Below are 25709 nucleotides of genomic sequence, written 5' to 3'. Positions count from 1 at the left end.
GTTGAAGGATGGATACAGCTGGATGTAGGATTTGCTAGTTTTGGGTGAGATATTATGCTTCCCCTGTATCCCCAACACCTGATTACAGAACCGGAAATTTTCAGAAGTTTCGTAGGTGGGAATTCATGTAGCTCTAGTATTTCTTCCGCAGATATTTGGTTTGTGATTGGGTAATCCTTACCAAGTATTTGTTCATGTCTGTACCTTGTCGTTTTATTCATCTACTTCTATCTTGGTGGCTTCTCATTTTATGGAAATGTGATCCTTTAATTTGGAATTCTTTCATTCATTCTTGTTCGAATGTTAAGGCTATATGTTGCAATTTCGATCCATTTGATTCAGCTTGAATATATGTCTTTCAAGATGTTAACGGATGTCACCCTCTTCAGGATGGCTCCTCCAATGCGTCAGAATCCGGAACCATTGCCACCACCTCCACCTCCGGAGGCATGGCAAGCTGTGATGGCCACTACCAACGCCAACACGCAACTGATTATGCAACTCTTGCAAGAGCGCAACCAAGGAAATCAAGGCAGTGACAACAATAAACTCACTTTGCTACATTCAACCAGTTCCTCGCAAACCAGCCGGAGACCTTCAGTAACTATGTCGAGGCCACAGACGCTGATGATTGGCTCGTGGATATCTGCAAACATTTCGAGTGCAGCAACATCAGGCCTGAGGACTTTGTCAAGTTTGGTTCATTCCAACTCAAAGACCAAGCTGTAGAGTGGTATCAGCAATACAAAGATTCCGAAGGAGGTCATGTGATTACCTGGGATGATTTCTGCCAAGACTTCAGAGATCACCACATCCCTCAGAGTGTTGTTGAGAGCAAGTGTGAGGAGTTCCACAATCTGAAGCAAGGCAACTTGTCTGTTTACCAATACCACATCATGTTCCAGAAGCTCGCTCATTTCGCTAAGCAAGATGTCCCTGACGAGAAGAGCATGATTTATCAGTTCAGAGGTGGCCTCAGAGAAGATCTGCAATTAGCCCTCGTGCTTTTTGAGCCGAAAAAGTATGATGAGTTCTACAATATGGCACTAAAGCAAGAGGCTGCTCAACTCAAGTGCGATGCTTCCAAGAAGAGAGTCAGCGATGCAACTCCTTCTTCCTCAACTCAAGTTGCAGCTAAGCAGCAAAAGTATTAGTTGCCTCCTCCTCCTCCGTTCCGTCAGCTTTATCAGCAAAAGAGCAAAGGTTTCAATGGATCTTCCCACCCACCCAACCCAGGCTTTTAGAACAAGAGTTCATCTCATGCTCCAAGCTCAAGTGCTCCGTATCACCGTCCGCTTTCAGAGGTCACATGCAACAAGTGTCAGCAGAAGGGTCACTATGCAAACAAATGCTTGAACCAGAGGCGTCTTCCTCCTCCTCCTCATGTGAGATCTGCTAGCAATGCAGTGGTCAAGCATAATCCCAAGCATGCTAAGGTTAACTTGTTGAACACAGCTCAGGTAGAGGACTCGTCAGAAGTGATCATGGGTAACCTTCCAGTTAACTCTATTCCGGCAAAAGTTCTTTTTGATACTGGTGCATCGCATTCTTTCATTTCAAGACCTTTTGTGGCTATGCATGATTTGGTTACTCAAGTTTTGCCGAGACCTTTTTCTATTGTTTCTCCGGCCCGACAAATGACTTCTCGAGTTTTCGTTCCGGATGTGTCTATCAAGATGGGCGACTATAAGTTTCTGTCTTCTCCTAATGTTCTTGGTGACTCGGATATTGATCTAATTCTCGGAACGAACTGGCTTTCTAAGCACAAGGCTCAGCTTGATTGTGCTGCCAGGAAGATTCAATTGACACACTCGTCTGAGGATGTGATTGTCTTTGCCACTCGTGACAATACCATTCGACTGTTTTGTCTCAATGAGAAGGGCGAGTTGGATGCCATCTCTCAGATTCCAGTCGTTTGTGAATATCAACACGTCTTTCCAGAAGAGCTTCCAGGAATGCCTCCTCACCGGCCAGTTGAATTCGTCATCGATCTTGAAGAAACAACTCGATATACAAGAGCGTATGGGTCTCATCCGACCGAGTTCTTCTCCATGGGGTTGTGGTGTTCTTTTTGTCGAGAAGAAGGATGGAACGGACCGACTTTGTGTTGACTACCGTCCATTGAACAAGAAGACGATAAAGAACAAGTACCCACTTCCGAACATCAATGAGCTATTCGAACAACTCAAGGGTGCTGAAGTATTCTCCAAGCTTGACCTCTGTATGGGCTATCATCAGATTCGCATTCGTGAACAAGATATCCCCAAGACAGCATTCAGAACAAGCTATGGTTCATATGAATACACTGTCATGTCTTTCGGCCTTGTCAACGCTCCTCCAACATTCTCTCGCATGATGAACTTCATCTTCAACCCCTACACAAATGACTTCGTCTTGGTCTATCTCGATGACATTTTGGTCTTTTCCAAGAACAAGGAGGATCATGCCAAGCACTTGAGATTGGTGCTGGACAAACTCAGAGAATTTCATTTCTATGCAAAGTTTTCAAAGTGCGAGTTTTGGCTCGATGAGGTTCTCTACCTTGGGCATATCATCTCCGCCAAGGGCATAGCTGTTAATCCTGAGAAGATGTCTGCAATTGTGAATTGGGAACCGCCTCAGAATGTGAAGCAACTCCGCAGCTTCCTTGGGCCCGCAAGCTATTGTCGAAGGTTCATTGAGAATTTCTCTAAGATCGCGAAGCCTCTTTCCAACCTCCTCTAGAAGCATGTGAAGTATGTCTGGACGCCTGAATGTGACATCGCTTTCAACACCCTCAAAGAGAAGTTAGTCACAGCTCCAGTTCTGACTCCTCCTAATGAATCCAAACCATTCAAGGTTTTCTGTGATGCTTCCCTTCAAGGTCTCGGTGATGCGTTAATGCAAGAGAAGAAAGTTGAAGCCCAACGAAAAGAACTAGCCCACTCATGACCTCGAGTTGGCGGCAGTTGTCCATGCTCTTTTAACATGGACATATCTCTTATTGGGAAGGAAAGTGGACATCTTCACTGATCATAAGAGTCTCAAGTACATCTTCACTCAGCCCAACCTCAACCTCGGGCAGACTTGTTGGGTTGAAATGATTCAAGAGTATAATCCGAGTATTGAATATACTCTAGGCAAGGCCAATGTCATTGTTGACGCATTGAGCAGGAAGGCTTACTGCAACAGTTTGATTCTCAAGCCCTTTCAACCGGATATTTGTGAAGATTTCTGCAAACTTAATCTCCAAGTTGTTCCTCAAGGATTCCTTGCCAACCTCCAATCTCTCCTACTTTGGAAGATCAGATTCGTGAGGCTCAACTTCTTGATGCCATGGTGAAGAAGGTCAAGATTGGGATTGCCAAGAGCCAACCCAAGTACAAGTGCTATCGTCTTGATGACAAAGATACTCTATTCTTCGAGGATTGCATTGTTGTTCCTAAGGGTGACCTTCATAAAGTCATTATGAACGAGGCTCACAATTCACTCCTGTCTATTCATCCTGGAAGTACCAAGATGTACCATGACCTCAAGCAGTCGTATCGGTGGACTCGAATGAAGCGCGAGATTGCTCAGTTCATGAATGAATGTGATGTCTGCAGAAGAGTGAAGGCAGAACACCAACGACCAGCTGGTCTCCGCCAACCTCTTGCCATTCCAGAATGGAAGTTTGACCATATTGAGATGGACTTCGTGACTGGATTTACCAAGTCCAAGCATGGCAATGATGCTATCTTCGTTGTCATCGACAAGCTCACTAAAGTAGCTCATTTTCTGCCTATCAAAGAATCTATCACAGCAGCTCAGTTGGTAGAGATATATACCTCCAGGATTGTCTCTTTGCACGACATTCTATAGTCGATATCTTCAGATCCTGGAAGCATCTTCACCTCTAAGTTCTGGGATTCTTTTCAGAAGGCCATGGGCACCAACATTCGCTTCAGCACAGCCTTTCATCCTCAAACTAGTGCCCAAGTCGAGTGAGTCAATCAAATTCTTGAAGATATGCTCAGGGCATGTGTCATTTCTTTAGGTATGAAGTGGGAATATTGTCTGCCATATGCCGAGTTCTCCTACAACAACAGCTTCCAAGAGAGTTCGGGCAAGGCCCCATTCGAGATTCTCTATGGCAGAAAGTGTCGTACTCCTCTTAACTGGTCAGAGACTGGTGAACGCCAACTTCTTGGCAATGACTTGATCACAGAGGCTGAAGAAATGTGCAAAGTCATTCGTGAAAATCTCAAACCCGCGCAATCGCGTCACAAGAGTTACTATGATAGAAAGCATCGTGACTAGGCTTTCGAGATCGGAGACCAAGTCTACCTCCGTGTCTCTCCAATGAAAGGTACTCATCGCTTCGGTATCAAAGGGAAGCTTGGCCCTAGATACGTGGTTCCTTTCAAGATCATTGGCAAAAGAGGCGATCTCGCCTATCAACTTTAGCTTCCATCCAACTTTGCAAATGTGCACAACGTGTTTCACGTGTCTCAGCTCCGCAAGTGTTTCAAGACTCCTCACCGCACCATCAACTTCGAAGAGATTGATCTCCAAGAAGACATGTCTTATCATGAGCATCCCGTTGCTACTCTTGAAGAAACTGAGCGCAAGACTTGCAACAATTCTATCAAATTCCTGAAAGTGAAGTGGTCACATCATTCCGACTGTGAAGCCACTTGGGAACACGAGGACCACCTCCGCTCCGAATATCCGGAGTTTTTCCAGTCCTAGATCTCGGGACGAGATCCTTTCGTAGTGGTGGAGTTTTGTAATGCCCCATATGTAACTTGCCATATTTGTATTCCAACTCTTACCATTTTCGGCACTAAGTTATGATATTCCCTTGTGGTTGGGTTTTGTCTTCGTTTTGTTTTTGTCCTTGTCATGCATCTCATATCATGTCATCATGTGCATCGCATTTGCATACGTGTTCGTATCATGCATCCGAGCATTTTCCTCGTTGTCCGTTTTGCATTCCGGCACTCCTATGTCCTCTGGCATCCCCTTTTGCCTCTTTTTCGTGTGCGGGTGTTAAACGTTCTCGGATTGGACCGAGACTTGCCAAGCGGCCTTGGTTCACTACCGGTAGACCGCCTGTCAAGTTTCATGCCATTTGGACTTCGTTTGATACTCCAACGGTAAACCGAGGAACCGTAAAGGCCTCGTGTGTGTTGCAGCCCAACACCTCTCCAAAGAGTCCCAAAACCGACCAAAACCCCCTCCATCATCTCGGTCATTCGATCATGATCGCGTGGCCGAAAACCGCACTCCATTTGGAGCCTCCTAGCTCCTTCTATGTAAAAATAGGCCTTCCCCGTCCAAATCTCGGATCAAATCATCCCCAAACCCTAGTCTCCCCCTTCCTCCGTGCGTCGGACACGTCCGCCCGACGCCAGACGCGTCCGCACCACCGCGCCGCCGCCACGTGTCGCCATGTGGTTCACGCGCCGCCCGCACCCACTTCGCCGGCCCGCAGGGCCCGCGTGAGGCCCTCCCGGCCCGAATCGCCGTCTCGCCGCCCCGCGCGAGACCCCGCCGCCCGGCTCGTCTCCTCCGCCACCCAAGCCCTCGCCATGCCGCCCTGCCGCCGCCTCGCCGCCCTGCCATCGCCGCTCGCCGCCACCTCGCGCCCGGCGCCGCGCCTCATCGCCGTCGTCAAGCTCCGGCCACCTGTGAGCTCCACGTCGCTGGACCTCCTCTTCGCTCTCTCCGTCCGCCGTCCTCGTCTACTCCGGTGAGCCCGCATTGGTCCGGCCAACCTCGGGAAGCGCGTCGCTAGATCCAGATCCAAAACTTAGGGTTGACCCCGTTTTCTGCCTATGTCCCTAACATTTTTAGCTATTTCATCGCATCATAACTTTGCATCCGCAGCTCCGTTTTGTGCGTGTAGCATATCAAATTGTTCGTCTGGATGTGCGCTTCATTTCATTGCATTGCATCCTGCTTGTTTGAGTCCATCTTGATGCCCTAAATGCTGTTGCAAGAGTGCCATGTAATGTTAGTTTCTGTTTCTTATTAGATTATGGACATTTGTCATTTTTGCCATGTTTAATGTGTGCCTCCTATGAACTTGAGCCCTACATGTGTTTTGGGCTATGCCATGTCATCTTTACAGGGTGTATGCCATGTATTTTTGTGATCATTGTGGTGACTAGCACATGCATGCAAAGTAGCTCTCATGATGTTGCTGATTTCAGGGACTTAGAATTCTTCTAAGTCATTTCCCTGATGATATTTTTATGCCATGTATTCATGTTGCTACAGAGTGATCCATGCCTCTTTTGAGCATGATCCGTAAGGATGATTTTGAGTTATTGTTATTTTATTTCCCACCATGTCTTTGTTTGCAATTATGGAGTACCGTAGCATGACTCAATCTTGCTCTACTTTTGCTATAAAATGTTCTTGGCAGATTGTTTACGTGTTATTCAATTTTGCCAAGGTTGTTGTAGTTGATCTATGCATGCTATGAGAGTTTTCTTGCAATGGTAAGCTTATTGATCATGTCTTCTTGTTGGATGTATTCTTAGTTTTTCATGCAATGCCTTGTGGTGAGCGCAGCGAGCTCCTAAACATGCCTACGTAACTCCGTTTATGCCATGTCCAGTTTTCTGCTAAGTCTGCATCTGTTAACGAAACTTGATATGTTTACATGGTTGCCATTGTATTTTATGATCACTTTTGGCTTATGGTCAGTAAGGGACTTTTTTTATATGCTTTCATTAGTTTCATTCCATCCCTTCCTTTGCCATGATATTTTCCTGTAGCATGTTGTTATCTTGCTCTAAACATTGCTTCCTGATCTTAAATCCTGACATGTTCTTTTCACTTAGTCTGTGAACCTGATATCTTTTACACTTTTGCCATGCTTGTTTGAACCTGCTATTGTGTGATTTAGCCGTAGCTCAGTGTTCATCTTTTGTCAAGCATCTTGAGTGGATCACTGTCATGTGCTTTGTTGCCATGTTAGAGTGAAGTAGCTTAGTTTCTTGTTGCATTCTAGATGGCATCGTGCTGTTAATCGCAGATTAGTGCCATTATTGTTTTGCTTGCCATTTGCAAGCCGTGCATCCGATTCCGGTGATCTTTATATCGATTTCGACCGAAATCAACCCATCTTTCCAGCGGCACTCTTGGTTTGCCAAGTTGAGGCCTGGTTCAATCTTTTCCTTCCGGAGCATGCATATGCATTGCATATCACATCCCGCATATTATGCCATGTTTTTGCATCATGTTGCTTGCGCATTGCAGTGTGGTTGATTGTGGTTCCCTTTGCTTGTGTTCTTGCATTGGGTAGAGCCAGGAGACGAGTACGTGATCGAGGAACCCGTTGAGAACGCTTACGAGGATCAAGCTTACGTCAACTCGGAGAACTTTGAAGGCAAGATGACCATACCCTTGAAATCACTTCTATCTTTGCTTGCTAGTTGCTCGCTCTATTGCTATGCCTATGCCGCGATACCTACCACATGCTTTATCATGCCTCCCATATTTCCATGTCAAACCTCTAACCCACCTTGTCCTAGCAAACTGTTGTTTGGCTATGTTACCACTTTGCTCAGCCCCACTTATAGCGTTGCTAGTTGCAGGTGAAGATTAGAGTTTGTTCCTTGTTGGAACATGTTCATTGTTGGGGTATCATTATGATACATTGTTTACTTTAATGCACCTATATACTTGGTAAAGGGTGGAAGGCTCGGCCTTATGCTTGGTGTTTTGTTCCACTCTTGCCGCCCTAGTTTCCATCATACCGGTGTTATGTTCCTTGATTTTGCATTCCTTATGCGGTTGGGTTATAATGGGAACCCCTTGACTATTCCCCTTGAATAAAACTCCTCCAGCAAGGCCCAACCTTGGTTTTACCATTTGCCACCTAGCCTTTTGCCTTGGGTTCCACGGACTCAAGGGTCATCTTTATTTTAAACCCCCAGGATAGTGCTCCTCTGGGTGTTGGTCCAAACTAGAGCCCCTTGCAGCGCCACCTTGGGGAAACTCGAGGGTTGGTTTTTGTTGTACGGATTGCTTATCCGGTGTGCCCTGAGAACAAGATATGTGCAACTCCTATCGGGATTTGTCGGCACATTCGGGCGGTTTGCTGGTTTAGTTTTACCATTGTCGAGATGTCTTGTAACCGGGATTCCGAGTCTGATTGGGCCGTCCTGGGAGAAGGAATATCCTTCGTTGACCGTGAGAGCTTGTGATGGGCTAAGTTGGGACACCCCTGCAGGGATTTGAACTTTCGAAAGTCGTGCCCGCGGTTATGGGCAGATGGGAATTTGTTAATGTCCGGTTGAGAGAACTTGAGACTTAATTTAATTAAAATGAATCAACAGCGTGTGTAGCCATGATGGTCTCTTTTCGGCAGAGTCCGGGAAGAGAACACGGTCTCGTGTTATGCTTGAACGTAAGTAGTCTAGGATCACTTCTTGATCATAGATTCTCGAACGTGCTTTGCCTTCTCTTCTCGCTCTCTTTTGCGTATGTTAGCCACCATATATGCTAGTGCTTGCCGCAGCTCCACCTCATACCTTTTCCCTACCCATAAGCTTAAATAGTCTTGATCATGAGGGTGTGAGATTGCTGAGTCCCCATGACTCACAGATTACTTCAAAAACCAGATGCAGGTGCCGATGATACCGTTCCAGGGGATGCGACTGAGCTCAAGTGGGAGTTCGATGAGGACTCAGGACGCTACTACGTTTCCTTTCTAGACGATCAGTAGTGGAGCCCAGTTGGGGCGTTCGGGGGTCTTATGCATTTGGGGTTGTCTTTATTTTGGTTCCATAGTCGGACCTTGATTGCATTTGGATAATTGTAATGCTATAATTATGTATTGTGTGAAGTGGCGATTGTAAGCCAACTCTGTACCTCTTTCTTATTCAGTACATGGGATGTGTAAAGATTACCTCACTTGCGACATTGCTTTCAATGCGGTTATGCCTCTAAGTAGTGCTTCGACACGTGGGAGATATACCCGCATCAAGGGTGTTACAAGTTGGTATCAGAGCCTTCCCCGACTTAGGAGCCCCCTTCTTGATCGAATCGCTGGCGTTGTTGAGTCTAGAAAAATGTTTTTGAGTCTTTTAGGATTGTATATATCGGAGAGTAGGATTCTTTTTACTCCTCAGTCCCTTTGTCGCTCTGGTGAGGCATCCTGACGTAGAGTTTTGACTCATCTCTTCTCAAATTTCACTAAAAAAATTTAGGATCATGCGCGTATCTTGGAATCGTTCCAATGGTTTTGTGACGAGAACATTGTCCTTGGTGCCTCCTGACATTTAGGGGTTGTGGAAGTGTCCCGGGGAGTTGAGCTCCGAGGTGTTGTCGTCACAATTTTATCGTTACAGTTTTGGAATACCTGAGTTTCGCCGACATCGAAAATCTCTTTTATGCAGTTGTTGGTGAGATAACCTCGACGCCACCTAGTACTGGGGCGGGAATTCGGGAGTATTGCCGTAACTCGTATAACGGGTGCTTTTTGAAGGTTGAGGTAAACGATTTCCGAAGGTTTCTTGGTTATCTGTTGAAGGATGGATACAGCTGGATGTAGGATTTGCTAGTTTTGGGTGAGATATTATGCTTCCTCTGCATCCCCAACACCTGATTGCATAACTGGGAAATTTTGGAAGTTTCATAGGTGGGAATTCATGTAGCTCTAGTATTTCTTCCACAGATATTTGGTTTGTGACTGGGTAATCCTTACCAAGTATTTGTTCATGTCCGTACCTTGTTGTTTTATTCATCTACCTCTATCTAGGTGGCTACTCGATTTATGGAAATGTGATCATTTAATTTGGAATTCAATCTTTCATTCTTGTTCGAATGTTAAGGCTATATGTTCCAATTTAGATCCATTTGATTCAGCTTGAATATATGTCTTTCAAGATGTTAACGGATGTCACCCTCTTCAGGATGGCTCCTCCAACACATCAGAATCTGGAACCACCGCCACCACCTCCACCTCCGGAGGCATGGTAAGCTGTGATGGCCGTTACCAACGCCAACACGCAGCTCATTATGCAACTCTTGCAAGAGCGCAACCAAGGAAATCAAGGCAATGGCAACAATCAAACTCACCTTGCTACACTCAACCAGTTCCTCGCCATCCAGCCAAAGACCTTCAGTAACTGTGTCGAGGCCACAGACGCTGATGATTGGCTCGTGGATATCTGCAAACATTTCGAGTGCAGCAACGTCAGGCCTGAGGACTTTGTCAAGTTTGCTTCGTTCCAACTCAAAGACCAAGCTGCAGAGTGGTATCAGCAATACAAAGATTCCAGAGGAGGTCATGTGATTACCTGGGATGATTTCTGCCAAGACTTCAGAGCTCACCACATCCCTCAGAGTGTTGTTTAGAGAAAGCATGAGGAGTTCTGCAATCTAAAGCAAGGCAGCTTGTCTGTTTACCAATACAACATCATGTTCCAGAAGCTCGCTCGTTTCGCTAAGCAAGATGTCCCTGACAAGAAGAGCATGATTTATCAGTTCAGAGGTGGCCTTAGAGAAGATCTGCAATTAGCCCTCGTGCTTTTTGAGCCGAAAAAGTATGATGAGTTCTACAATATGGCACTAAAGCAAGAGGCTGCTCAGCTCAAGTGCGATGCTTCCAAGAAGAGAGTTAGGGATGCAACTCCTTCTTCCTCAACTCAACTGGCAGCTAAGCAGCAAAAGTATTGGTTGCCTCCTCCTCCTCCATTCCGTCAGCCTTATCAGCAGAAGAGCAAAGGTGGCAATGGATCTTCCCACCCACCCAACCCAGGCTTTCAGAACAAGACTTCGTCTCATGCTCCAAGGTCAAGTTCTCCGTATCACCGTCCGCTTTCTGAGGTCACGTGCAACAAGTGTCAGCAGAAGGGTCACTATGCAAAAAAATGCTTCAACTAGAGGCGTCTTCCTCCTCCTCCTGTGATATCTGCTAGCAATGCAGTGGTCAAGCATAATCCCAAGCATGCTAAGGTCAACTTGTTGAACGCAACTCAGGCAAAGGACTCGTCAGAAGTGATCATGGGTAACCTTCTAGTTAATTCTATTCTGGCAAAAGTTCTTTTTGATACTGGTGCATCGCATTCTTTCATTTCAAGATCTTTTGTGGCTATGCATGATTTGGTTACTCAAGTTTTGTTGAGACCTTTATCTATTGTTTCTCCGGCCCGACAAATGACTTCTCGAGTTTTTGTTCCAGATGTGTCTATCAAGATGGGCAACTATAAGTTTCTGTCTTCTCCTAATGTTCTTGGTGACTCGGATATTGATCTAATTCTCGGAATGAACTGGCTTTCTAAGCACAAGGCTCAGCTTGATTGTGCTGCCAGGTAGATTCAATTGACACACTCGTCTGAGGATGCGATTGTCTTTGCCGCTCGTGATGATACCATTCGACTGTTTTCTCTCAACGAGAAGGGCGAGTTGGATGCCATCTCTCAGATTCCAGTCGTTTGTGAATATCAAGACGTCTTTCCAGAAGAGCTTCCAGGAATGCCCCCTCACCAGCCAGTTGAATTCATCATCGATCTTGAGCCTGGAACGGAACCTGTTTGCAAACGTCCTTGCAAGCTTGGACCAGAAGAGTTGAAGGAGCTGAAGAGACAACTCAATATACAAGAGCGCATGGGTCTCATCCGACCGAGTTCTTCTCCATGGGGTTGTGGTGTTCTTTTTGTCAAGAAGAAGGATGGAACGGACCGAATTTGTGTCGACTACCGTCCATTGAACAAGAAGACCATAAAGAACAAGTACCCACTTCCCAACATCAATGAGCTATTGGAACAACTCAAGGGTGCTCAAGTATTCTCCAAGCTTGACCTCTGTATGGGCTATCATCAGATTCGCATTCGTGAACAAGATATCCCCAAGACAGCATTCAGAACAAGCTCTGGTTCATATGAATATACTGTCATGTCTTTCGGCCTTGTCAACGCTCCTCCAACATTCTCTCGCATGATGCACTTCATCTTCAACCCCTACACAAATGACTTCGTCTTGGTCTATCTCGATGACATTTTGGTCTTTTCCAAGAACAATGAGGATCATGCCAAGCACTTTAGATTGGTGCTGGACAAACTCAGAGAACTTCAGTTCTATGCGAAGTTTTCAAAGTGAGAGTTTTGGCTCGATGAGGTTCTCTACCTTGGGCATATCATCTCCGCCAAGGGCAAGCTGTTAATCCTGAGAAGGTGTCTGCAATTGTGAATTGGGAACCGCCTCAGAATGTGAAGCAACTCCGGAGCTTCATTGGGCTCACAAGCTATTGTCGAAGGTTCGTTGAGAATTTCTCTAAGATCGCGAAGCCTCTTTCCAACCTCCTCCAGAAGCATGTGAAGTATGTCTGGACGCCTGAATGTGACATCGCTTTCAACACCCTCAAAGAGAAGTTAGTCACAGCTCCAGTTCTGACTCCTCCTGATGAATCCAAACCATTCGACGTTTTCTGTGATTCTTCCCTTCAAGGTCTCGGTGCTGTGTTAATGCAAGAGAAGAAAGTTGTGGCCTATACCTCTCGCCAGTTGAAGCCCAACGAAAAGAACTACCCCACTCATGACCTTGAGTTGACGGCAGTTGTCCATGCTCTTTTAACGTGGATACATCTCTTGTTGGGAAGGAAAGTGGACATCTTCACTGATCATAAGAGTCTCAAGTACATCTTCACTCAGCCCAACCTCAACCTCAGGCATACTCGTTGGGTTGAAATGATTCAAGAGTATAATCCGAGTATTGAATATACTCCAGGCAAGGCCAATGTCATTGCTGACGCATTGAGCAGGAAGGCTTACTACAACAGTTTGATTCTCAAGCCCTTTCAACTGGATTTTTGTGAAGCTTTCCGCAAACTTAATCTCCAAGTTGTTCCTCAAGGATTCCTTGCCAACCTCCAAGTCTCTCCTACTTTGGAAGATCAGATTCATGAGGCTCAACTTCTTGATGCCATGGTGAAGAAGGTGAAGATTGGGATTTCCAAGAGCCAACCCAAGTACAAGTGCTATCGTCCTGATGACAAAGATACTCTATTCTTCGAGGATCGCATTGTTGTTCCTAAGGGTGACCTTCGTAAAGTTATTATTTACGAGGCTCACAATTCACTCCTTTCTATTCATCCTGGAAGTACAAAGATGTACCATGACCTCAAACAGTCGTATTGGTGGACTCGAATGAAGCGCGGGATTGCTTAGTTCGTGAATCAATGTGATGTCTGCAGAAGAGTGAAGGCAGAGCACCAACGACCAGCTGGTCTCCTCCAACCTATTGCCATTCCAGAATGGAAGTTTGACCATATTGAGATGGGCTTCGTGACTGGATTTCCCAAGTCCAAGCGTGGCAATGATGCTATCTTCGTTGTCATGGACAAGCTCACTAAAGTGGCTCATTTTCTGCCTATCAAAGAATCTATCACAGCAGCTCAGTTGGCAGAGCTATATACCTCTAGGATTGTCTCTTTGCACGGCATTCCGCAGTTGATATCTTCAGATCGTGGAAGCATCTTCACCTCTAAGTTCTGGGATTCTTTTCAGAAGGCCATGGGCACCAACATTTGCTTCAGCACAGCCTTTCATCCTCAAACTAGTGGCCAAGTCGAGCGGGTCAATCAATTTTTTGAAGATATGCTCAGGGCATGTGTCATTTCTTTCGGTATGAAGTGGGAAGATTGTCTTCCATATGTCGAGTTCTCCTACAACAACAGCTTCCAAGCGAGTTTGGGCAAGGCCCCATTCGAGATTCTCTATGGCAGAAAGTGTCGTACTCCTCTTAATTGGTTAGAGACTGGTGAATGCCAACTTCTTGGCAATGACTTGATAACAGAGGCTGAAGAAATGTGCAAAGTCATTCGTGAAAATCTCAAAGCCGCACAATCGCGTCACAAGAGTTACTATGATAGCAAGCATCGTGACTTGGCTTTCGAGATCGGAGACCATGTCTACCTCCGCGTCTCCCCAATGAAAGGTACTCATCGCTTCGGTATCAAAGGGAAGCTTTCCCCTAGATACGTGGGTCCTTTCAAGATCATTGGCAAAAGAGGTGATCTCGCCTATCAACTTGAGCTTCCATCCAACTTTGCAAATGTGCACGACGTGTTTCACGTGTCTCAGCTCCGCAAGTGTTTCAAGACTCCTGACCACACCATCAACTTCGAAGAGATTGATCTCCAAGAAGACATGTCTTATCATGAGCATCCCGTTGCTACTCTTGAAGAAACTGAGCGCAAGACTCGCAACAATTCTATCAAATTCCTGAAAGTGAACTGGTCACATCATTCCGACCGTGAAGCCACTTGGGAACGTGAGGACCACCTCCGTTCCGAATATCCGGAGTTTTTCCAGTCCTAGATGTCGGGACGAGATCCTTTCGTAGTGGTGGAGTGTTGTAATGCCCCATATGTAACTTGCCATATTTGTATTCCAACTCTTGCCATTTTCGGCACTAAGTTATGATATTCCCTTGTGGTTGGGTTTTGTCTTCATTTTGTTTTTGTCCTTGTCATGCATCTCATATCATGTCATCATGTGCATCGCATTTGCATACGTGTTCGTCTCATGCATCCGAGCATTTTCCCCGTTGTCTGTTTTGCATTCCGGCACTCCTATGTCCTCCGGCGTCCCCTTTTGCCTCTTTTTCGTGTGCGGGTGTTAAACATTCTTGGATTGGACTGAGACTTGCCAAGCGGCCTTGGTCCACTACCGGTAGACCGCCTGTCAAGTTTTGTGCCATTTGGACTTCGTTTGATACTCCAACAGTGGATGGCATGAAGCTAGAACCACGAGTCTTTGGAAGAACGGGTAAGGATTTAAGAGGAACTCTTCTTCGGTCTTCAAAATTCGAGAATGATGACGAGAAACACCTCCATGAATTTTGAGGTACTCCGGAATAATGAAGAATAGAAAGGTTGAACCAACGATGAAAGGAATTTGAAAGATCTTGGAGAAAGGCATTTGACTGATGAAAATTCATTCTTACGTCAAACATTGAAATGAATTTGAAAATAACTCCGCAAAATAAGAAGAGTCAGGTAAGATCCTGGGAAAAGACCTGTGGGTTAGGGCCCACTCAAAAGAAACATCGTTTAACGATTACTTGAAAGGGAGATTGCACCGGTTGAGTTAAATGACTTGAATGACATAACAACCTCGAGATATCTTTAACGAATTAGCAATGGAAAAGGCAAATCTTCTAAGATGTCTTTAGCACTCCGGAAGAATTGAATAGCAAGCGGGGAATGACTATGAGATGCACCGGCATGAGAAAGCATTGGACAAATGAAAGGACTATGCTCAATACCAAAGATTGAATTGAATCCATCGGAGAAGAAAAGAGAACGGATAATGTTGAACTTGTAGCTTCCTCAGCATCTTCCTGAGAATCACCGGATAAAAACATTCGAAGGAAAAAAATGAAGAGACTTTGTGTGAATAAAATGGATAGTTGATTTTAATATCTCTAAGTCCTTGAAGAAAAGGGTGGGAGGGCGGGAAAACAAAGGAAACTTGGGGATGGATGAAACAAACCACGATGAGAAAAAACTTAGAGTTGATCTTGCGGATGTTGAAAATGATTGGATCCACTTCAAGAGAAGCACACCGGTTGAAAAGGATTGACACGACCATCTCGATGATCAAGAAGGATTAATACTCTCATAGAAATATGAGAACACCTCTTAGAAAGGGTATGGAATACACATTTGACTTCGAAGCAACTCGAATACTAGAACTCAAAACAAAACAAAAGATTGGCTTGCAGAATAAGTCGGAAACAAACATATAATAGATCCCATATCGTAACATATGTCTGTTGGAAAGATATCATACGTGATAGTTGAATTCCCACTTTTAAACTCCCGAAACTTTCTGGTTATGCAATCAGGTGTTGAGGATACAGGAGAAGCATAATATCTCACCCAAACTAACAATTCCTACATCCAGCTGTATCCATCCTTCAACACATAACCAAGAAACCTTCGGAAATCATTTACCTCGACCTTCGAAAAGCATCCATTATACGAGTTATGGCAATACTCCCGAACTCCCGCCCCGGTACTAGGTGGCGTCGAGGTTTATCTCACCAACAACTGCATAAAAGAGATTTTCGATGTTGGCAAAAACTCAGGTATTCCAGAATTGCAACGATAAAATTGTGACGACAACACCTCGGAGCTCAACTCCCTGGGACACTGCCACAACCCCTAAATGTCAAGAGGCACCAAGAACAATGTTATCGTCACAAAACCATCAAAACGATTCCAAGATACCCATGTGATCCTAAATTTTTCTTTGTGAAATTTGAGAAGAGAAGAATCAAAACTCTATGTCAGGAGGCCTCACCAGAGCGACGAAGGGACTGAGGAGTAAAAATAATTCTACTCTCCGATATATATAATCCTATAAGACTCAAAACATTTTTCTAGACTCAACAACGTCAGCGATTCGATCAAGCAGGGGGCTCCTAAGTCGGGGATGGCTTTGATACCAACTTGTAACACCCACGATGCGGCTATATCTCCCACGTGTCGGGGCACGACTTAGACGCATAACCGCATGTCGCAATAGGGGTAATCTTTACACATCCCATGTACTGAATAAGGAAGGGATAAAGAGTTGGCTTACAATCGCCACTTCACATAGTACATAAATATCATACATCATCCAGATTACAATCAAGGTCCGACTACGGAACCAAAATAAAGAAAGACAACCCCAAATGTTAGATCCCCGATCGACCCAACTGGGCTCCACTACTGATCAACAGGAAACGGAAACAACACTACGATCAAGGACTTCATCGAGCTCCCATCTGAGCTGGGTTGTGTCACCTACACTGGTATCATCGACACCTGCAACAGTTTGGAAGTATCTGTGAGCCACGAGGACTCAGCAATCTCACACCCGCGAGATCAAGACTATTTAAGCTTATGTGTAGGAAAGGGTAGTGAGGTGGAGCTGCAGTGAGCACTAGCATATATGGTGGCTAACATGCATAAATGAGAGCGAGAAGAGAAGCAACGCGACGGTCATGAAGGTAGAAGTGATCAAGAAGTGATCCTGAAACTACTTACGTTAAAGCATAACACAAGAACCGTGTTCACTTCCCGAACCCCACCGAGAAGAGACCATCACGGCTACACACGCGGTTGATTCATTTTAGTTAAGTTAAGTGTCAAGTTCTCTACAACTGGACATTAACAAATTCCCATCTGCCCATAACCGCGGGCACGGCTTTTGAAAGTTCAAACCCTGCAGGGGTGTCCCAACTTATCCCATCACAAGCTCTCACGGTCAACAAAGGATATTCCTTCTCCCAGGAAGACCCGATCAGACTCGGAATCCCGGTTACAAGACATTTCGACAATGGTAAAACAAGACCAGCAAAGCCGCCCGAATGTGCCGACAAATCTCGATAGGAGCTGCACATATCTCGTTCTCAGGGCACACCGGATGAGCAAGATGTCGGGTTGGCATAGACCCTGGTTGCCCAGGGGGCGCTGGACATCGCTCAGGTTGGAAAAACACTTAGAGAAGCACTGGCCCGGGGGGGTTAAAATAAAGATGACCCTCGGGCTCCGGAAAACCAAGGGAAAAAAAGGCTAGGTGAGGCAAATGTAAAACCAAGGTTGGGCCTTGCTGGAGGAGTTTTATTCAAAGCGAACTGTCAAGGGGTTCCCATAACACCTAACCGTGTAAGGAACGCAAAGTCAAGGAACATAACACCAGTATGACGAAAACTAGGGTGGCAAGAGTGGAACAAAACACCAGGCATAAGGCCGAGCCTTCCACCCATTACCAAGTATATAGATTCATTAATTAAACAATGTATATATAGTGATATCCCAACAATATCCATGTTCCAACATGGAACAAACTTCATCTTCACCTACAACTAGCAACGCTATAAGAGGGGCTAAGCAAAGCGGTAACATAGCCAAACAACGGTTTGCTAGGAAAGGTGGGTTAGCGGCTTGACATGGCAATATGGGAGGGATGATAAAGCAAGTGGTAGGTATCGCGGCATAGCAATAGAGCGAGCAACTAAGCAAGCAAAGATAGAAGTGATTTCGACGGTATGCTCATCTTGCCTGAGATCCCGCAAGGAAGAAGAACGAGTCCATGAAGAAGACAAACAGACGTAGTTGAACAGATCCTCACAAACGCGACGTTAACGGAACTAACCCGAAGAAGCAACACCGGAAAGAAGCAAACAACATAGTAAACAACCATTACATAAACATGGCATGATGCACAACCAAGTATGATGCATGTTCGATTTAGTGAAGCATGGCATGGCAAAGTGCACAAGCAATCCTACAAATTAAGTGGAGCTCAATATGCAACGAGTTGCATATTGACGAAACACCACGTGACTTATTTAGTTCTCTCCGGTTTATGTACCCAACAATATTAAATGTTGGTTAGCATGGCAAGGGATGAAGCATACATAAATTAACTAGCTAGTCAAGTTTAAATGAGGACGGAAAACAACAAACAACAATTCCGGAAAATCCTCATGAGCATATATTAGATTTGGTACTGTTCTGTCCTAAAGCATATTTTAGAGTTGTTAAACATGCAAGATGAATGCATCAGGTTAAACTAGGCATTCTTCTACCCAAAATACATATAAAATTTATTAAATTAGGATCTACGGTTATTTAGTTACGAATTAAAACATTTTAGCAAGTTATTTAAGCAAATTTAAACAATCAGCATTTTAAACATTTTAAACATGGTTGGAAATGACATATTATAAAACTACACAAAATTCTAAGCAACTTTCATTTTAAGTTTGTTTAATTCCGATGCACGGTTTGTGAGATATGATATGCATGAAGAAAGAGGGTTTTTCTGCAAAACTACCAACTCTGGAAAATTGGACAAAATCGCAGAACGAAAAAAAACACAACCAGGCCGAAACTGAATGCTCTGCTGGCCAACAAAGAGGAGGGTTGTGGGCGCTCACCCATGGGCCAAAGCCCAGATCGGTGGAGGAGGAAGCTGCAGGCCGGATCGGGAGGTGGGCTTTGGCTGGGATGGGCCTTGCCGCGGGATGCGGTTGCTGGGCCGGCTCGCATGGACGCGGCCCATGCGCTGGTCAACGCGCATGGGCCCCTCGCTCGCATGATCTGGAGCAGGGGATGCAGAGGCTGGCGACGCCGGCGAACTCTCGCGACGAGGGAGGGCGCTGGGAGGCAACAGGGGCCCTAGACGACGCGGGAATAGCTAGATCCGGTCCCGCGTGACCGAATTCGGGCGATGCGGCAGTGGACGGAGCTCCGGCAATAGGAGAGAAGGATCTGAGGCAGCGGCGGCCATGGCTTCGAGCTCACTGGTTCCTGCAGGCGGAGAAGGAGGTGGTGAGCGGGCGAGGACGAGATGGAAGGGAAGGAGAGGGGGCAACGAGGCAGGCCTGCACGTGGAGTCCAGCGAGGTTGTCGTGGTGCGGGCGGCAGCGAGAGGCCGGCAGGCGGCGGAGTTTCATCTGGATCGGGAGCTCCTCTCCCAATCTGGATCGGTCGGTCGAGCGGGTATGGGCGGCGGCGTGGTCAGGCCTTCTTGGGCCCGGTGGGCCAGATCCGGACCCCAGCGGGCCGTGTGATGGAGATGGAGCTGCGGGGCGACATGGCGGCGTAGGAGTGGTGGAGGGCGGCACTCAGGTGGCGGCTGACCAACCAGGGCGCGCCAAGTGGCGATGCAGGGGTGGCCAGTGCCGGAAATTGAGGTGGGAGGCGTCGGCTGCGGGTTGGGGCGCGGATTTTGAGGAAGATGCGCCGGCTAGAGGTGGGAGGAGGCTAGGAGGGTAGGTTTAGGGGCTAGGGATGCCCAAAATGGCAAGAATGGCTTCTTAAATAGGAAGGGGCTGGGGTTTAGGTGGGTTTTCGGACCCTCAGATCGCGATCGATGGATCCGATTGACAGGGGGAAATAGGTAGCCCTACGTGGGCTGGTTGTGACTGTGTAGAAGGCCGAGGGCTGCGGGAGAGAAGAGAGGGAGACCCGACAACAGTCTCCGGAGACCGAAAACGTTCGACGATTAGACCGACTATAATGTCGCTATAGTTATCCGTTGGGGCATCAAACGAACTCTGAATGCGATGAAACTTGGCAAGCGACCTACTAACAACATAACTACACTGCATGCCAACTTCCAACCCATTCCGAGAACATTTTCCGGCCACTTATAAAATACTATTTCGGAGGTGCCGCGGGCGCGTGCGAGTGTGTCTGGGCTCAGAACGGACAACGAAAAGAACGGGGAGACCAGGACGGATGCAAGTTTGAAAACATGATGATGCAACGCACATGATGACATGGCAAGATGCAACACGCAAACGAAAGACAAGGCAACAACAGCGAATAACTGGGAGACACCCGGCGCATCAGACTCGGGGCGTCACACTGGACTCACACGTCAGGGACTCAGAAGTGGTTAAATCCAGTCAATCAGGGTCAAACCTAGTGGCAGTTCACCGCCGGTGAGGCCCAAGATGGTCAAGTGCCTCGAAAAGGCTCCATGGTGCTCTGTTTTCCATGCGATTGGGCTCGTTGGATAGCTAGTTCAGCGAGGCGCCCAACGGTGGCATCAGTCGGACCTGGGGTGGCTGGAATAGTTGATGACGACCTCAACAATGGCAGTCAGCATTTGGTTGATCACGGAATCGATATTGCAGCTTGCAAATGGGTGACCTAATGCGCTAGGGCTACTCTATTTGGCGTTGTGAGCACAACAGGCACATTTATAGGACTAGATGGTCATCGGAGCTTCCCCGACTGGGAGCTCAAGTGGCAGCGTGCTACGATCATTGCGGGGTTGACAGCTACGGCGCGAAATAAGCCACGGGGTTAGGGAGGATCAGTGGCGGAGCTCACTAGGAGGTCGAAGCGCAGCTCTATGGGCTCAGGGAGGCGTCAGAGTTGATGTACGGTCGCTGGTGATCTCAGTGGCCGAGGGACGAAGACATTGAAGATGGCGATGTTGTGGTGCGTCTGACCTCGCATGGCTCGACGAGGGAGACATAGACGTTAAGGCGGAGCCTGTGGACACGGAGTGGAGGCGCAGGGTGGCTGTGGGCGCGACTACGGCGGCGGCGAGCACACGGTGGGCTCAGCCATGGTAGGGAGAGAGTGAGGAAGAGCGAACGAAAGAGTGAGAGGATTCGGAGCGATGAATACGACATCGCGACTCTTATCTGTGGCGTCAATATGGTCAGGAGGCAACCAGGCGAGCATGACATAGCGAGCTACGCACTAGCGCATCGGGCACACACTTTGTGTCCGACTGGCGCGGGGAATAAGGCCACCCTTCCCCTTGTGGGCTGGGCCTACCAGCTGGGCTGCCAGGTATGTCAGGTAGGTTTCCCCCTTTTCCTATTTTCTTTTTGTTTTCTATTTTGATTTGATTCATAGACCAAATCATTTTCTAAAAATCTTGAAACTAAATATGTGGACTAAATGGATAAACCTAGATCCACATAGAAAATTGCAGAATTATTGGACTTGTATTTATTTAATAGTAAATATAAATCCAATTCAAATAGTTAGTTAATTAATTAAAAGGCCCAAAATAAATAGTTCTCAGATTCAAAAAATATTGGTTTGAATTTTGCTCTTGCCAACATTTTTATAGATTAGCAGGAACATTTTATTGGACTTGTTTGAAGATATTTTTAATGTTGATCATCTTTAAAAGGTTTCTCAGGCTTCGAGAATTCCCTAAATTCAATTTCCTTGAATTTAAAATGATTCATGAATTCTTTTGATGTGACTAATTACATTCTAGGGTTGTGACACATTCTGCCAAATTGCCTACTTGTCTTATGTTCTCATATGTGGAGTTGCATCAATTTATTTGAGCAGGATTTACCTGCAGTTATCTCTGAAGAAGAATTGAGTAGACAGCTGCATCTTAGAGAGCTAAATGAGAGGCCATGTAGGTTTCAAACTCTATCTGCCTATGATGGGTGAGAGACCTCACTGTTCACCTTAACACATGATAGTTGAGAAGTTCTTTGATTTAGCCATGCATACATGGACAATGCTTTGGCCTATCTGTTGATCACTCGGTGCACCTTGTGCACTACATTTTTATTCATTTGTCTTATTGGAACAGTTGCTTTCTGGCAGGCGGGGGATCAAATTTGGCATAGACTGGCTAGGGGAACAGATGGAAAGAAATAAACGGACCAATGTTCTAAGGCAGGGCCAACTCCAGGAATTCGGTGCCCAATGCGAAATGCAAAATGGGGCCGTTAAATAGACAAATTTTATAGAAAAAGTATGAATGCATTCTAACATTGCATAAATTATAGGCTTATCAAGGTAATAAAATAAAAAATACTAAAGACTAAAGTAACTATCTTGGAAATCTTTGTGTGTGACAACTTGATCATGATCGACTAGCCTACTATGGCCCTGTTCAGAATCACTCCACTCCGTTCAAATAATTCTGACTCCGCGGAGCTATGGAGATTGGTTTTAGCCGCTTCGGGAAAATAAGCTGTAGCCTGGTCCACTCTGGGAGCACAGCCGAGGGAGCAGAGAGGAACCAAAAATGATCTATATATCTTCCTTAAAAAATGATCAATGAACTGATGTGTATGCTCACGAATATAATTATTAAACAAAACAAAATACTATAGATTAACTAGGGATTCAGTTTCAGAGCACATGCTGGACAGTCGGTGTTGCCCTCACCTTGCTCTCGGCAATGAGCTGCTTCTACTCATGCGTTGGGATTTGCAACTTGTGGAGTGCTTAGTGGCCAATAGAATCGACGAAGCAATTCTAGGCTATGATTGTGTCTCCAGAAAGGATACAAAGCTATCAAATGAACAACATTGTGAGCCTCTGTCTCCCTATGGGGTTCCGCACTTCCGCTAGTTCTCTTGTGAAGGGCTTTTTTTCCTCATGAGGGCTGGATCGATCGTTCACCGGATTGTGTCAGTCGGGGGGGGGGCTCGGGAAAGCCTCGTTGGCGAGATTGAGGAGCAGGACTGATCGTGACTGTCTGTGTTAGGTCTGAAAAGGGGCCAAAAGAAAAAAATATATACTACGACATTGGCCCAAAATTGAGGCCCCCTAAAATTTGGGGGCTCTGTGCGATCGCCTAGCCCGCACATGCTCGTGGACGCCCCTATTCTAAGGGAGCATGCAGGCATGGGTGGGCTGATTTAGAACTTTTACATGCAGTTGTAATCAATGATTTTGTGAAGGAGCGAGTCATTTTGTGATCAATTAGTTCTATGGTTCCATAATGTCATTGAGGGCCAGAAATTGTCCCTAGTGAAGTTCCTGATCTATGAGGTTTTGTGGCATGGACCAGTGGCCCCACCCTGGCAAATTAGCCTCTTCTTCTGCCTTTGCATCCTCCACTCTATCATGTCAGGTTTATTACCCTCATTATTCAGAGTTAACTACAGATTAACATTGGATTTTGGATGATGAATGTCATCATACTCATGTTGCTGTATAGGCCCAAGAAAGTGATTGTGTTGATTGGGATGAAACACTTCTTGGGGGGGATTGGATGGGGGTTACCATGAGGAGGGATGGGGTCCTCATCAGGTGGAGCTGCCCCATGTATCTAATGTTGTAGGATGAATACAGGCACAGTGAGAGATCCTGATTGAAATCTCTCTCCTTCCCCAAAAACAATACTGTTAGGGATGTCAGAAAGTTCCTCCACCCTTACATGAACCATGAGATTTTCCCTAGCGCTTCTGACCCTGTCCCACATGAGCAGTTTACCAAATTTATTCATAGCACTACTGATCAACTGAATATTCCTTCTGTCGAATGGATATCCACAAAGCAGAATTCATACATCTCTATTCAGAACAATGTTTCTCCAGTTCAGGCCCTGGTTGTGCTTTTGGAATATGACATGCACACCAGTGAATTGATGCGGACTATTGGAAACAAGAGCATCCCTATCGAAGACACTGTTCATCTTGATATAAGCTTGACTGAACGGCCAAGGTTCAATCTCTGAAAACCCCAATCTTCTATCAGTAAGAAAATCTGTGAGTACCTCTCTGATGGTGTTGAATGAAACTGGTAGGTTTGGCATCGGCACAATCGTAGCAATCACCCATTCTTCATGTGTGGGTTGCGCCGCTCCAGTGAGGGTCCGAAACCGTGCAGGTCTCCCTTCGACCTGAATGCTCTGGTGGTTTAGTGAGAGGAATGGCGTCAGGTCGAATGGGAATGTGGCCATTGTGGCCGATTCTGGAGTAGATGGGGTGGGGTTGAGTTGCGGAGGGGATGGAAGAACCACAGAAGCCTCGAGTTTTTCGGAGATGGAGATTTGGGAGGGCCGGAGATGATGGCTGCTCTCGGGGGAAGTGTGAGGGATAGCATTAATTGGGATACTCCGGTTGGTTGGCTGATTGATAGCCAGAGTCATCACAATCGCGGGAACAGTGGCCTCCTGTCTTGCAAACTGAATCGCTGAGGGACCCGTTGGGCTTGTAGTGATTTGTGGGTTGGGCTGGGCTGAGGAGAAGCAGTCTTTTTTGAGACGGCCCAACGTTTTCATGAATGGCATTTAATTCGATTAGTGCAGCCGGGCCGAGAATGGCCTGTGAGTAAACATCGGACGCAGAACGCCAATTGCTCATGGGTTTGAATGTGCGGTGATCCCGCTCTCCTAGCAGTAACTGTAGCATTTAAGTTATTCAAACCACATGAACGATATTGGTCCGTTGATGAAGCCAAATTTGAAATACGTGGTGGAGATGATCTGCTTGCAGCATGAGGTTGATCTTCGAAGATCATAGGCGATCTAAGAGCTTGAAGATGAGATTTTCTTGGATGCTTGCGAAACACATGGGTCTATTCATCCTCTTTTTCTTGCAAATATTGGTCCAGTTCCTAGCAAGAATTAGGTCCTCCATTACCCCAGAGTAGGAAATTGATAAGGAGAAGAGGTGTGGATATGTTACCTCCCTTGATGATCGAGAACCCAACTTCTTTGGACGAGACAGAAAATTTGAAGGACCAGTTTTGTAAGCATTGTACCTTGAAGAGTGAGGCACGTCCCCCAAAGAATGCAAGGATGGATGGTGCTAATAGAATCCTCTGTCAACTGGAGTTGCGATCTTTTAAATTCCGCGACCAGAATGAACTCCTCAAGATCTTTACCAGCTTCAAAATTGATCGGGACCCCCCATTTCTTCCATACCTTAGATGCAAAATCCTGACCGACATCGAAGTTGAGATCGGCTAATGCCACGATGCTATGGAAGGTGGTGACTGAGAGAAGATGATGCGTGGACGCCGAGGTCGGAGTGGCCACCGGGGTGATGTGTGGACGCCGGGGCCGGAGTGGCCGCCGGCGGGCTAGGAGCAGGGGCATGTACCATATTGATGCTGAGATTTTGGCTGAGGGAGAAAATGCCAATAGTAGCATTACTATATTTGATGGCCCATCTGACAATTCTGCTAGAACAGATGCCTCTACCAATGGTCCATTGGCACCAATGCAACCTGCTTTGCCAGATTTGAATGTCGCAGTTGGACCTGTTGGGCCAGGCCCAATCCCACTTCCTCGTGGTCCACCTGTTCTGGCCCAACAACCAATTATCCAGGCAGCCAACAATCCCCTACCAGTACCAGCTATGGAATTACACCCACCTGCTATTCAGCTTTTACCCATTATGGATCTTAGTATTGAGATCATTATGGAGAAGAATGAACTTTTCCAGGATAACAGAGATTTGGATCCCATGCAACTGGAATTTTAGTCACACAGCTAAAC

The sequence above is a fragment of the Triticum aestivum genome, chromosome 4A, assembly GCF_018294505.1.
Source record: "Triticum aestivum cultivar Chinese Spring chromosome 4A, IWGSC CS RefSeq v2.1, whole genome shotgun sequence".
Taxonomy (NCBI): Eukaryota; Viridiplantae; Streptophyta; class Magnoliopsida; order Poales; family Poaceae; genus Triticum; species Triticum aestivum.
This window is presented reverse-complemented; position numbering follows the sequence as displayed.